Consider the following 13,821-nt stretch of genomic DNA (forward strand, 5'->3'; position numbering starts at 1 on the left):
TGTTGGATGCAAGAATGATAGGTTGGAGTTCAGGAACATGATTTTGTCAGGGCATCTAGAATTAATCAAGTGGTCAGAAGTTGATCTGCACTAACCAAACTCCCAGGAGACTAATTTTTATGCCGGAATTCCAATTTATGAGCTTGAAAAGGGAGCTCTTTTGGGCCCGAGAAATAGAACCAATCTCTATTCCAAAGCATTCTCTTTCTGATGAATGAGATCAGGTCACCTGGTGAGCACAGAACAAGAGTTGGGTCTTCTTGAGTGCTATTTCCATCAAGCTCTGAAGATCTGATGGCTTAGCCTCCTTTTCTTTAAGCTTATTTTTATGTAAAGTGTCAGGATTAGTCCTGCAGAATCAGAGAACCTGCTGGACCTCCTGGTGACACACTGATAGATTTTCACTTTCCAACTTTCCTTTCTCAAATGTTCATGCGACCACCCCCTTGCTGTTTACATTCCTTGTTACCACAACACACAGTTCCTAAGTGTTGGGTTGTTTTGCTGCTTGCTAATGACGTACTGGAGAGAAGCACTTTAATCTTCTCAGTAAGGTCACTCCAAATCTCCCTGCGAGATGATGCGTTACTTCTGGAAATCTGTCCCGTAGACAGCTAATCCCAGCCTCCTTGCAGGCTTGACTTACGAAGATGGCATTTGCTGACCTTATGTTTTAGAGAGTCATCTTATTTTGAGGCCTGTAGCGCTTTGCCCACCGTCTACAATTACCAGCGACTAAAAATACTTCAGAGGGTGAAGAATCTTCAAGGAGACTTTGCAACCTGGAGTATATTCCTTCTATTCCGGTGCCATATTTCAAGGCAATGGCCACGTTGCCGTGCTGAGTTGCATATCACCTGCCAAACCAGCATTCCACTTTAGAGTTGATTGGAAGCCGATCTTTATGCCGAACCTTATGATTATGTCACCTTTTCCCCCTAAATGCACCCAATAGTGGTTTTCCTAACAGCACTATCACGGCTTAGCCGCCATATGCAGAATTAGCTACCTTCCCTGGGCATCATGCCAATGCTGCATTTGCCCCGTGGAAATGTAAGCTTCCATCCTCCAGTGTCGGTTGTAATTCTCCTACATACCACCTGCATCTCCCACCTCCAACAGTACAGTTTAGGAGGGTCTACATAAACCCAGGATCAGAGAGACGGATTCAGCTGTGTTGCCCAGGAGCTGCTGTTTGTCTAGGGAAGGGAAAAGTGTATTACGTGAAGCTGCAGGTCCGACCTGAACTGTGCATTTTTTTCTATGTCTTTTTATGACATTGACTCAATGAATGGTGTGAGTGTCACTCAGAGTCACTCAACTGCCAATAAATAGGCTGCCACCCCCTGATTTCAGGCATTACCTTGTCAGGCGCCACCACTCCCTGCCCACTTCTTAGTGTGTTTAAATAAAAGGAAGCTCTTCTACCGTGTGAAAATGTTAGAGTTACTCTGAGGATGTGCACGTATATTAAGTAAGCTCTTCCTTAAAATCAATTCACATTTCCCTCTTACATTTTCAGTCTAACTAGACTCTTGGGGAAGTGTGTGTGTGTGTGTGTGTGTGTGTGTGTGTGTGTGTGTGTGTGTAGGTACTGCACGTGGATAGAACATTCGTGGAAGGACACACAAAAAGCTGCAAACAGTGGTTACTTTAAGGAGGGGCATTGATGATTGGGGTACAAAGGAAACTATTTTTATTTTCAAGCCTCCTGCGCTGTTTTAGACTGCTTCTTCATCCATTAAATAAGAGATTAGATTTGAATGGTCAGATGATCTTCTGAGTCCCTCTCTAAGAAGCTGTAATTCTATTGAGCTGGGGGTATGTTTCATATTTTCTTTCTTTAATCTTTTTACTTTACTGAATTCAACTCTGTTGAAAAATGAGAAACACCTCATTTTTCCAGCATTACCTGAGAATGAAATTTTCCACACCGAATTCTCCAGGTAAATGAGTCTAAGCCCGTCATGTTGTTGAGGTCTGAAGTAATTTCTCATGGAATATTTATAAGCTGTGTTACATGCCTTCATAATCCCTTTTGTTACAGCTTTAGGAGATACATTTCACAAGTTGTTACATTTTATCTATTAAAAGTTCAGTGGTTTTTAGTGCAGTATATTCACTGAGATGTGCGTCCATCACCACAATCTAATTTTAGAGCATTTCAACACTCCCCTCCCCCAAAGAAACTCCCTACTCATTAAGCTCTGTCTCCCCAATCTCCCTTCCCTCTGCTTGTGTCAGTCACTCATATATTTCCTTCTCTGTGGATTTGCCTATTCTGGGCATTTCACATAAATGGAATTATATAATGTGTGGGCTTTTGTTCCTGTCCTCTCAAACAGAGTGCAGTTAGTATTTTACTTTTTCTTTATGACTTAGGCTTATTATTATTATTGACGGTATGCCAAGCTGATGGTGGCCCTAAGAAATACTCAGCCCAGGTGGCGTTTGCCTCTAAATTCCATAGCCTGTTAAGGCATACAAAACTTTGTCCGGGCTCTGTGGCTGGGCCACCAGGTGACTGCTTGAATACCTTGTCCTGTGACCCTTGACTCCCGTTTTAACCATCATTTCCTTTCTGGTCCTCCTATTTCTGCGAAGTTGCCTCATTAGTACATAAATGAGATCAGGCCCGAGGTTTCATGCCTTCTCTCAACCCAGGCTCATGATGTAACTCCGCTGTGAACTTCTTTGGTGTGTTTCTCTCTTTCTCCTGGAGTGATTAAACAGGCTGAACCCTTCCCTGCTTTTATTGCTATCTTGAGCATCTTGTATCATCCAGTCAGCTGAATTCCATCTTAGTGAACAATCTCCCACAAGTATTTTATGATCTCTGTGGTTTAAGCAATGTTAGACTCTTTGATTCCTGGTATCCTTCCTTCTTTCTTAAAATAGTCTATAGCCCTCATGTCAAGGACCTTATCAACTTCCCTTTCTCTAAAATTGTGTGATTGTACAAGAAAACTTTCCCTTATTTTCCTTGAGGAGCAGATGTTATCAAAACATTCTTACATGCAAACGTCCAGGCGGGGTGGGGCAAGGCAGCCCCTAAGTCAACGGGGCGTGTGTCCTCCAACTCCAAGGGCATTTGAATGTTTGACAGCAAGAGAGGATATTTGATTTCTAAACTGTCGTGGGAAGTCGAGTCTAGTGAGTATTTTCTTTGCCTCTTGGTAGGAGTAGGGTGAAGGGGGAAGGGGGAAAGCTTGGTTTAGGGCATTGCCATAGCTCTGGCTCAGACTCTCATGGGGGCTGTTTGAGGCTCAGTGAGTCAGCTTGGCAGGGGGGGAGTTGTCACTGCTCTGAATTTGGCCAAGGGCACATGGCAGGGTACAACCATAAGTATGTGACGCGAATTTGAGATTGGGGGGCTTCTCATCTTATGCTTATTGTCAGGAAAAGCCCAGAAGTGTGGGGACCCCCCCCCTTGCAGAGAGTAGCCCTGAGTCATTCTGAATTTGGAGAGACCAAGAAATTTCAGTCTGCGACACAGAAACCAACCCTTGGCGGGGCCTGGCTTGGGCTGGGGAGAGGACGGCAAGTCAAACAGTGCCTGGCACGTGGCAGGCACCAGAAATATTTGCCAAATGACCAAACTGCTGCTGTCAGTCTGAGCAGTTGGTAGCGACTGTGCGTCGTGAGATGCTGAGAAAGGCTGGGTGGGAAACACCGTGATTTGCGGCCGATCGTCCACAGGTGCAGGGGAGCGAGTGGAGAGCAGCACAAGGCGCAGGGCACAATGTGGGACCTCAGAGGGAACCAGAGTCTGAAGACGCTGGGGTGGCTGGAAACTGCAGGTGGGGACTGGAAGGGCGTTTGGGTGCATGCACCTTTGGATAACCTGAGACCAGGGGACTCTGCTGGGGCCAGGCCTGGGCAGACCAGCAGACAGGACACCCCCAGGCTCAAGCCGAGGGGAGAGAATTGAGGCGGTCTCCCCAGCAGCCACGCTTGGTGGGTCTGCACTTGCCTGAACAGGATGCAGCCCACTCATAAGTGGCCCAGCACTGCCCACTGGCGGTCGTCTCCATCAAGTGCATCTTGGTGTAAATCGTCTGGGAGCCTCTTCTGCTGACCTTCCTAGTGGACGCCCTCAGCGTTTGGCCTTTGGGACTAGTTCCGCTGACCCACGTGAACCCAATTCTGCTGTGATGTGAGTATAACGAGCAGGAAAGGCCGGTGCACTTCCTGCCTCTGTGTAAGTCCACCGATTGTCTGAGACGATTCGGTTATGAAATGTGACAGACATCCCACCGGGCCCTTTGTTTGTGTCCTGCCAAGAATCCTCTAGGGTGGGCACCATAATCATTCACACGTTACAGAGGAGGAAACTGAGGCTGAGAGGAGGAACTCTCACTCTGGCTGCAAGAATATGGCATATAGTTCTGGGTGTCACCAACCCGTTAACGGAGGTACCTTCCCACCATGATCGCTGGGACAGTGGGAATGGGGAGAGCATAGGCAGGGCGTGGGCACTTCTATTTTATGTTTTACAAGTATAATTTTATAACGAACCTGTATTACTTCCCTCTATACGTTTTTAATTTTAGACTAAATTCGGGTGTTACTTTACCAGTCTAGCATGTCCAGAGGAGCAACCAGGAAGGAGGTGGGGCACGGAGAGGAATATGGTGGCCCTCTGATGACCCCTGCAGAGCTAAGACAGTAGGTGTGTCTCCAGGGCCTGGACCCAGGACCAGAGGGGCGGAGTTCCCTACGGGGATGTCAGCTGCAGGTCGAAGCACCTTGCTGGCCAGGAGGGATTGGCCACTGGTGGAAACAGTGGGCCTGTGGGGTGGGGACATCTTTAGAAGGGCTTGGGCTGGGGGGTCACTAGGGAGTTAACATGGGAGAGTCGCTGGTGGGGAGAAGATTGGGTTCTGAAGCCTCAAGGCCTGTCTGTGGTCCTGTCCCTGGCAGCCCTGGCTCCACAGAGCCCAAGCCTGTCTCCGTGCTCTGGTCCCCACCCTTGGCTGGATGCCGTCTTCATCTGGAGGCTCAAAGTGTTACCAACACCTGGTGCATCCCCGGAGGTTCTGATTTAATTGGTCTTGGCAGGGCCCCGGGCACTGGGATTTTAGAAGCTCTTCGGTGGTTCTAAGCCAGGGTCGGGAGTGGCTGAGTGAGGGCTTCAGCCACTTCTGTGGGTTCAGTGGGCAGACTGCTTCCCTTCCTTTGTGTCCCTGTACTCTGCAGGGGAGCCTGGGCCCACAGAAAGAAACTAGAAGCATCGTCACCAGAAGCTACAAAAAACACTAGCTCATGAAGATGGAGGGAATAAAAAGGCCCTTCTCGAAACACGAGGGAAGAAACAGAAACCCAAACAGTGCACACGAAGGTGTGATAGACTTTTAATTCCATCAAGCTATGCAGAGGGGCAGGGGAACATTCTAGAAGGCAGGTGACACGCTGGGCTGAGGAGCCAGAGACTGTCTCTTTCAGCAGCAGGGGCTCCGCTGTGCAGCCAGGAGGTGGCAGTTCCGAATTCCAGCCTCTGGTCACCTGCGGGATGGGCGGGAACGGATTCCCGGGGGAATAAGGGGCCGCCCAAGGCAGGACTCAACTTGGGGGAAATCAGGCTCCTGCCGGTGACAGTGAACTGACCTGGCCCAAAGCCTCTGTCCCCAGGCATGGCGGCTGCTCTCAAGTCTGCCCTAGCCCAACATCGGGACCTCACAGGAAGAAAGGGCCATCTATCGACAGTGACAGAAACGGCTATTGCCCCAAGGCTTCAAGGATCTGGGCACAAACCCACAGCTGCAGCCCAAGCCTGGACGGGGTGAGGCAAGGGAGCGCCCTCTTCAGGCGCAAGATCTAAGGGCTCCCATAAAAACTCAGTAATCAAGATTAATCATGCTATACTGCAATATTTTTAATTCAAAATTAATGCAAAAAAATTATGACAAACAGAATTTTAAATTAAGATGGGATCCCTATGTCTGGCTTTCCCGCTTGCCTCCAGTGCCCTGGACTTCTCTGAGGGAGTCATCTGCTTGTCACTCACACTTTGCCAGAGCCACGGGTCAGCTTTGGCACCTTGAGAACTGTAACACTCACTGTGAGACCCGGCTGGGGACCGCAGCGCCTGGCAGAGCAGCAGTGCCCCCTAGCGGGAGACTGGCGCCAGGGCATGGAGGATGATGCGGGCAGAGTGACAGAGCCAGCCGGAGCTCTGGGGGGGGGGGGGGACTTGCCCTGGCGGGGGAGACGCTACCTGGGAACCTGCACAGGTGGCAGCTGGGGAGGGTCGCAGCCGGGACCCTGCGGGAGAGATGGGTGAGGAGTGGGCAGGGAGAGGCAGCGCTGCTGGGACTGCTTGCTCCTGCAGGGTGGTGTCCCCAAGGCAGGGGACTCCCACGTGCAGTCTCAGCACTGCCACCCGCAGATGGGACGACCTTGCAGCAGCCACTTACCCTCAGCTTTGAAATAATAAAGGGCTCAGCATGACCATCGGTCTCTACAGCTCCCGTCCTCGGCAGCATTCTGTGCCCGGGTCTCCAGTTCTCGGGACAAGTGTGAGTAAACAAGCTTCTGAGAAGCGAGAGGAATGAAGCACGCTGCTGGCGGGAGCTGCAGGCCACTCTTGCAGTGGCAGTCCCGGGGGCGGCGTCTCCCGCCACGGTGTGTCCAAGCAGAGGGAGAGGAAGGAGGAAAGGATTTCTCCACACCCAGCCGCAATGTGACTTCCTTGAAAATGTTATAACAAACGCTGTCATGCCAAACAGCTCGGCACTTAAACAGCTATGCCCATAGGATCTTAGGCACTCGGGGTGGGTGGGCAGGATTTTGTGAGTGCCCGAGTAGATGAACAAGAATAAAACTAGAATGGACAGGTTTCACTCTTGGAAGTGGAGATTTGAGAAACCCCCCAGGGCGTGGTCCTCCAGGGCAGTCCCTGGAGCAGCAGTGCCAGCACCAGGGAACGTGCTGGAAATGTCGGTCTCGGCCCTAGACCGGAGAATCAGACCGGAGAATCAGAAACAAGCTGTCTGGAGGATCCCAAGGCTCGTTCCATTTCGAGAACCACAGAGCTGGAGCCCTGCTCCTGGCACCCTCTGCTGCCGCACCTGTCACCTGGGGATCTTGTTAGATGCGGACTCGGATTCAGGAGCCCAGGGAGGAGTCTGAGACTCTGTACGTCTTACAGCTCTCAGCGGGTATGATCCTGCTGTCGCTGGACCACTTCCTGTCGTAGGGATCCAGGCCTGTGTTTCCTAGACCAGCTTTGTGACAGAAATCACCTGGGATGCTTGTCAACGACACCAATGACCGTGTCTCTCCCCTGGAGGTGTTCGTGGGTTGAGTGGATCTGGCTTGGGGGCCAGGGATCTGCTTTTGAAAACAACTGCTCTAAGCATTTCTATTTAGGCGGATCATTAGAATCACCAGGGAAGGGAGTCTTTAAATGAAGGTTCTCAGGCTCCAACCCAACCTGCTGAATCAGACCCTCTGAGGGCAGAGCCTAAATCCTGAATTTTTAAAATAGTACCCTAGGCAGTGCTGATGCCCAGCTAGGTCTAGAAACCCTTGGCCCAGTTCAGACCTCTCCTTTTTCAGGTAAGGAACCAGAAAACCCAGAGAGCGAGCTGCCAGAGAGTATGAAAGAAGCTAGAAGCCAAGTTAGGACTGTGATTTTCTCATGCTCATTCCTTGAGTGCTCCTCCAGTGACTATCTGAACCCTGTGTGCGTGTGTGCGTGTGTATGTTCAATTTGTGTAATTTTGAAAATATAAGATATTGGGGCAGGAACTGTGATACAAACATAAGTAAGACAGTAAGTCACAACTGCCACTCAGGGAGAGTGGAAGGAATAAAAAGGTGTTCTGAGAAACGTGTACAAAGGATGAGGGCACAACCGTGGGTGGACACAGAGAACCAAGAGAGCCCGAGGTGTGCTAGGGTTTCAACAAGCGGAGGTGGCCGGGTGGGGGGAGGGCACAAGAGAGCCGCGTTTGTGGGCACGTGTGGGACGCCAGGCTGAGGGTCAGTGCCAGGCAGTGTACTCCGCTGACAGGCCGAGGAGGCCCCCGATGGGGTCTGGGTGGAGCTGTGCTTCCAGCAGTTCCGACTGAGGAGCACACGTTGTGTCAACTAATTTAAACAGACTCAGCTGTGACCTCGTTCGCCTTGAACACCACACATTCTTCTGCACCCAGGGGCACGCGAGCCACGTGCACTTCTCATCACCAGATCTTCATATCCCCAGCTTTTAAAATCCAAAAATGAGTTTCAATTGAGCCATGAAATACAGTAACAGACCTGTCAAGATTGCTGCTTCTTTTTTCTGTAATGATTAATATTCGAATTGTCTTTTATCTCAGGAGCTCAAGGATGATTTACACCGTAGAACTATGATTAATATTTCCTTACAGAGATGGCAAGAGCCACAGAAAAAGTCCCACATTCATCTCCAACTCCTGTATTTCAGACAATGATGCAAAAGCAATGGATTGCGCAGGATGACAAGGCCAGAGAGGACGTGAAGGCAGGGCACGGGGCCGAGTGAGCATTAACTGTGTGCTCAGTACCTGCCTGGCAAAAATGTACTGGGCCCCGAGTCAGGCATTCAAATCCCAGCTTGTGAGGCTGTTCTGGGGTGTAGGGGACTGACATATATTTTCCTAGTTTAAGAATAAAATTTAATGAGTAATGTACATGTTCTGCCCAGAGCGTTTGAAAGTAATCTGTTCTGGACAGGCTCCCTGTGATAAACAAAGGTGTCACCTAGAGGCATAACAAAGGACCTGAGCTGCAACTAGCAAGAGCAGCTCCGCCCCATGGCATTGTGGGTCTGGAAGCCACACGATAAACACATTGTTCCTGTGATTGCTGTGTACAACCCATAAGATGGCTGCTTAGTCAATGGTGGGTAAGACCCCTCAACGGAGGGCGACCTAAGCCAGGCACAGCCACCGGGTTTCAGCCGAATATCTTAGGGGGTCACCCTAAGAGAAGCTGGGGATGAGAAATGCCCCCTGTGGCTCACCTTGCCCATCCTTGCTAATCTCGGTCCTTTATCTATGCCTAGTGCCTAGAGCAACCACCTTGAGATTCTGAGTCTGGGGATATCTGCTTCCCTAAGGCTATTCCAGAACTTACGGCTATCGCTGCCACGCCTGGGTGCTTACGTACAAGGAACTAACTTTAATCTTTTAGAGTATAAAAATAAAACGGACCGGGTGTATTATTACTCAAGCCAACTGTCTGTATGTGTGTCCGCGTTTTTCTTTGTGTTCTGAGTTTGTGTTTTATGTTCTGTGTTCATCCTCCATCCTGTAAACGGGCCGAGACACTGGGGTTTAGCCTCTGTGGGTCCGTCCTCGCTGACAGCACCCATGCCAGGTGTGGGGGCAGCCCTACTGAAGTGGGAAGAAGAAACTGGTGGCTGGAAGGCCCCCTGTGGAAGGCTCCCCCAGATTGCAACGGGACATGGAGGCCACCCCTGAAGTGCAGATCTTCCCCGAGGGGACGGCCTCGTTCTGCTGGTCCTGTGAATCCTCTCCGAGGGTGAGGGCGAGTCCCACAGGGCCTGTGCTCTTGGCCACAGGAGATGGACTGTGGCCACATCCGGTTAATCAGCGTGTGTCTGTGATCACTCATTTCACGTAAGAGCCTGTGGCAGTCGGGACTCACTGTTCGGCTGAAAGCAAGTCACTTGAAAAGGCCAAGGTCCATGTCCATTTAACCTTCTTTTGGGTAGAGAGCATCACGTCTGAAGGCTCGCGGCCTTTGCCTGCCTGGTGGGACGGAGGCAGGAGTCGCAGGGAGGGAGTTCGGACGGTGTTCTCCGTGACTGGCGGCCCGGGCCCAGGGACCCTAAACCTCGGGCTGTGGCAGCAAGAGAGGGGCCAGCTTGTGTCTCCGGCCTGTCCGCCTCCCGTGGGCTGCTGCAGAGCAGGGCGTGACTGCGAGGAGCTCGTGTGCTTCCCCCTCGCCAGCCCAGGGTGGCGCACTCGTCCCAAACCTGCCCCCTTTCCCAGCCACCCGCCTGTGCCCCGAGGCAGGTGGGGACAGCCTCAGGCTGGTGGGCCACTCGGGAATCAGAAAAGGGGCCTTTCGTGTTTCCAGCTGGAGATGATGCATTGAAAGGTTGGTTTTTGCCCCTGGGGATGATGCCAGGATGCTCTCAGACTAACCTCCCATGCATTTTGCCCTGTTCTTCAGGTCTCAACACCTGCTGCCTGTGGGACCGAGACCCCAGGCCCAAAATAGGCGCAGCTGCTGCGGATGCCGTCTCGCCCAGGCTGGCCCGTATTTAGAAACGCTTGTCTCTCCACACGCCCTCCTGCCCTCCCCACTCGGAGCCTTGGGGCTCAGAGACGGGAGTTCTTTCCTATTTCTTCTTCTGGTCTAGCTTTCTTGGGGATTTCTGGTTCTCCCACCCCGTTCCTGGGCACAGAGCAGGCGGCTGGTAAATGTCAGATGAATGAATACACATCTAAGAAGCGTAGACCTGAAACTTCTAGCAGCAAAGCTTGGGGGAGACAGAGGCGCTGGCTCCCCAGGGCTCCTTCACTGACGGTCTCCTGTCTTCACGCCTGAGTGAATTTCAAGCAGCCATGCCCACTCCCCATGCCAAGAAAGTCAAGTTCATGGTCAGGATTGTTCACCAATTTGTACAGAACCACTTTTGGGCTATTATTTTCTCTTTATCACTGATCTGCAAAGGCAGAAAGTCAGTGTAGCCAGAATATGTTCCCTAAGGACACAGTTTCCCCACCACTTTACTGCCCCCACTAGGAATTCAGTCCAGCGGGTGCAATAGCACCTACTGCGTGCAGAGCACCATACTCATAGCTCAAGGGATTGACTTTCTTTTGGTCTCTGACTATAAAAGCAGTTCACGCATCACCTTCCTCAATTACCCAGCACCTCTATGGCTTTTGTTTTGTTTTCTCATCATTATTATTTGGGAACTTATATTCCCTTTACTGTCCTCGAGGTCCGAGGTTCTTTCTTTGTCATCTTCGTATCCCTAGGTCACTAGGGAGCCCTGAGTGTATGGCAACCCTCCACATTATCTAAGCTGCCTCTTCTCTCAGCAAGCTGGTGTCAGGGTTTTCCATGGAGGTGGCCTGAGGGTGTCTGTCACCTGCCTCCTGAATCTCCTCCGGGCTCCTGAACGAGGGCCACGCCCCATTTAATACACCCCAGAGAAGACCCCCGAATGCCCAGGAGTTGGGGGTCTTGCTCCTCCCTGCCATGGAAGGCATGAAACATCTTAGATAAAAATAGTCCGTGCCGTCTGGGCCTTGGCTCCTGGTGGCCTGCAGTTGGGGCGGGAGAGCCTCCGGAATGTCTCGGCATTGCTCAGTAACCGGATCGCTGCCCCACGCAGTGACAGCCTCAGAACCTCTCCGCCTCAGCTGTTTTCAGCAGCGGGATTATTGGTAGGGGTGTGAATAGCCCTCCGTGTTCGGGGCGGCTTGCTCTCCCCGCATTCCCAGGCACACTTGCCGTATTAAAGCTCTCAGCTGTCGGGGTGATGCAGGCTTGGAGACACGACAGGCTGCCGTCAGCAGCGAGTGGCAGACTGCAAGCAGCAACCGATTTTCCCCCATAAGGACATGTTACTCCTATTAGAAACTGTGTCCCTCACAAGTCCTTAAGAAGGGGCCCATCTGCCAATCGTAAATCAAGATCTCATCCGTTCCAAATAAAGAGCGCGTCTACCCTCCTAGCCGGCGGTCCTTTTATAGTCGATGGATCTTTTTTTAATCCTGCACTTGAGCATGCATTTCTTGTGTAATTAAAAAATTATAAAAGACAATAAAGCATAGAATCCACTGCTGAGAGATTTAAGACTCAATAAAGAATTCAGAAAGCGACAAGTTTCTGGATGGTAGAGGATTTACAGGGAGAAAGTAAATAAATTCTATGCCCCAATACTGGGGGAAAAAAAATAATAAAAGAGAAAAGCAAGGGTATTTGAGAAAGGAGAAATTAATTGGAAATGGCCCTGAATTTGGAGATGGTGGGATCCCACCCAAAGAAGTGAGCCTGAGGAGGAGGTAGCCCTTACCCTTTTTTGCCATCCTGTTTAGGAGCCCGCATACAAAAGAGCGGGTGGACATCACAAATGAGCGAAAGGTCACCCAAGGGCCTACTGAATGATCACGTGGCTGTCTGAGCAGACTGAGGCTGGGGGGGGCTGGGTTGGTGCAAGAGGAGGGGTACAGCGAAACACTTGGAGGGAGCTAACAGGCATAGCCAGTCATCAAAAAGCAAAACCAAAGTGCACTTTGAAGCTTGTCAGCTCAGTCTCAACACACCTTTGCCCCACGCTCCAGCTCCTGGAGGTATGTCCCTTGTCTCTAGCCAGCCGCTCAGGCAGGCGGTAAGTGCCTTGAGGGTGAAGTTTCTCTAGAGAGAACCCCAGCTCTGCCATTTTGACCTCGAGCAAGTAAGTCACTCTGTGTTTCGTCTCTTCTTCCTCCGCAAAACAGGGCTGAGGAGGCCCATCCCATCCGCACTGATAGCGTGAGACAGAGCACAAGGGGGAGGCCGGTAAATCGTGGCTGGCATCCTCCTCCTCCTGTCCACAGCCGGACGAGACCTCCCCTCCCCTGCTTGTGTGGCGCGGCCGCTCCTTGTGTGGAATGAGACTCGTGCTTTCGTTTCTCTCTCCTCAGTAACACAGCTTGTATTAGTAGGTTCTATGGCTGTGAACATCTTTCGCTTTATGGAATAAAAGAACACTGGTACCATTGGACATGATGTTAACGTTTAGAAAATGACTTGTTTTCATTTACGTCCTCCACAAAAGCAGAGCCTACCATAGTCAGTCACGGGTAGCTTCTTCCAGAAGCAGACTCCACACCCACCCGTTTGTGTGAACTCTCACACTCTGCCAATAAGCGGACACACACATCAGTCCCACGGCCCCAGAGATGTTCAAGCCGGTGGCCCAGTTCTGCAGAAAATGCATCAGGAGCCTCTTAATTCTTTAAGTCTTAAACTCTGTAACACGAGTTTACTTCAAAGATAGCTTGCTCACGCTTCCTTTTTGATCTGTAAATGTTTTCTCATTTATAGAAAAGGACTATTTTAGAAAGCATAATCACACTGTCACATTATACCTTAAAAACAAACAATAATCCCACATCACCATTAAATATCTGGTCAATATTCACACTTCAGCAGTTGGAGTATGCACGTGCATATCTGTTTTGCAACAGCTTGTGTTTACAAGTCAGGCTCCATAGTGCAATTAGTAGATAGGTCCATTAAGTCTCTTTAAATCTATAGTTTCCCGTTCTATTTCTTTTGTACTTGTTTCCTTGCAATTTATTTATTGAAAAAAACTAGATGATTTGTTCAGTTGCATTCCCCTACATCCCGGATTTTATTGTTTGCATCTCATGTCTCTGCCCCTGTATGTCCTACAGGTAGTCGCACCAAGAGGCTTGATCACATCCAAGGCAAATGGTTGGGTGGGAATTGTCTGTAGACCACAGTGTGTCCTTCTCTCAGGAGGCATACAGGGTCTGGCTGCGTATGTTTTTGTGATGCTAGTAGCCATCATTCATCAAGGGTTCTTAATTCATATCAAAATGGCGATATTCCAGTTCCTCCATTCCTTCTTTACACATTAGTTGGGACACCCCTGTAACAAGGGACTTCATTTGCTTTCTCTATTGCCCACTTTGCATGGACGGCCGCCCATTGCAGTGCTTGTAAATTCTGAGAGGGTCTGAAGGACTGCAGTCCTTCTGGCCCAGTCTCAGGCCGGGCATGGCTCAGACTGGTTCTCATTGCTGTGACTTCCTCTCAGCGACAGCCATCACCAGCGGGACATGCCACTTTTTAGTTGCGGTG

This window comes from Microcebus murinus, chromosome 18, assembly GCF_040939455.1.
Source record: "Microcebus murinus isolate Inina chromosome 18, M.murinus_Inina_mat1.0, whole genome shotgun sequence".
Taxonomy (NCBI): domain Eukaryota; kingdom Metazoa; phylum Chordata; class Mammalia; order Primates; family Cheirogaleidae; genus Microcebus; species Microcebus murinus.